The following is a 1,872-nucleotide window of genomic DNA, read 5'->3' as shown; positions in this document are numbered from 1 at the left end:
AGTTGGCGATACATTAAATAGGGCCTCTATCCTTTGTCAGCAAAGCGCTGTTACGAATCGTGCGAGCGACGTTTCAATCATTCGAGGACGCGTCTGCTCGACGCCTTTCGTGGAGCGAACGCTTTCCATCCACGCCGTCCTCGCTCGCCAGTGTGTGTTGGTTTCATAGCCACCGCTGCGCCGCTTGTTTTTGTACGTTTGTTGATAGGTGGCAGCACACTGCAAGCACTGCAAGCGATTTGCTTGTTGACCGGTCTGAGAGCAAAACGTTCTCCGCGCCCAGACGCAGGGTTGCCAGGTTTGGCTACTTTGCGCCAATTTGGCTACTTTTTTAGGCCGGTGGCGGCAGAAAAAGTGTGTTGGCTACTTGGCTACTTTTTGGCTAGTTTCTTGTTGCCTCATTTGAACCAAATTATCAATCGCTTGTGACATCGCAGCCGCTGGCGTTCGAGTATGCGATGTCAAAGCATGGTTATCAAGGCGTGTTACAAGCTCCCGAAATTAAATTTGGCGCTCGCATTATACAACAGAAAAGTCTTATGCATAAGTGGCTGGGACTTGGGAGAAAACTGTTGCATGGCGTCTCATTTCGCAGACCACCTATTGCTGAACGTGACTTTAAACTAATTGAAAGTGAACAGGACAATCGAAAGCGCTCCACATCCAAGGTGCTATGCACTTGCCGACATTAGAAATCGGATATCTGACGAACTGCTTGTGTCGTTTTCCAAGAATGAGGGGCGGACTGCGATTCGAGAATATTAATTACTCGAACTTCGTCATCACGCGAGGAACGATTGCCGAAGTGAGTACAATTTATGCTTCAATCACGGAAACTGACTTTGTGCACACTTATGCAGCACTAATTTTTATTATCGGTGGTACTTGTAGCCCTTTCAAGAAAAGCCACGCAAGGCGCGCGAAGAGGACATGACAGACCAACAAGTCCGCATCGCTACCCTCGTCATTTATGCAACAGCGTAAGAAACTTCATCATCCGGCACGAAATGATTGCTAAAGTCAACAATTTATGCTTTATTCTCAAAAAATGATGGTTTTGAAGGGTTTCTGGTGTACTTCTTTACGTTTCCACCAAAAGGCTACTGAATTTAGTCATTTGAATAACAAGGTCGCAGTCGTTTTCACGCACGTGTGGCTACTTTTGGCTACTTTTAGTGCCCTTGGCTCAAGTTGGCTACTTTCTGGCTATTTTTTTCCGATTTATTGGCTATTTTTTGTCTTTTCGACCTGGCAACCCTGGCCGTGACCAATATCGCGCCGCTTGTCCGGAGCCGTCCATTTTTGCGCACCACCAACACTGTAATGCGATTTTTGCTGTACCCCCCCCCCCCCCCCCACTTATCAGTCTTCGTTGCGAGAGTTTTGCAGGCAACAGCTGAAAGAACAGACCCGTTTCATCAGCGTTGTAAATATCTCTTTCTGTGTAAGTCTCAAGAATGCGGCTCCTGTGCTTCACCATCCAACGCTGGAGACCGTCCTTGTCAACGGATGCAGCTTCACCGACAATGCTCTTGCATGTGATCCCATGGCGGTCTTTAAATCTCTGCAACCATCCGTTGCCTAGGTTGAAGTTCTCGTGGTCGAGAGCAAACCCCAGACGTTTGGCCTGCGCTAGCAGGATCGCCCATTGAGCGGGACGTTCTTGGCACGAGCGTCGACAAACCATTTGTAGAGCGCCGCTTCGACATCTCAGTAAGTGGCAGCGCGGATCCGCTTCCGTTCCGCTGCCAACGTCGTCGTCCAAGACGGCATCAATTTGCTCGCATTTTTTATGATGTCGCCAAAGTCGACTGTGCTATGCCGTACTTCTGTGTGCAATGTTGGTCTTCTTAATTTTCTGCCGAACTTCGT

This window comes from Rhipicephalus sanguineus, chromosome 8, assembly GCF_013339695.2.
Source record: "Rhipicephalus sanguineus isolate Rsan-2018 chromosome 8, BIME_Rsan_1.4, whole genome shotgun sequence".
Taxonomy (NCBI): Eukaryota; Metazoa; Arthropoda; class Arachnida; order Ixodida; family Ixodidae; genus Rhipicephalus; species Rhipicephalus sanguineus.
Note: the sequence above shows the minus strand (reverse complement) of the source record.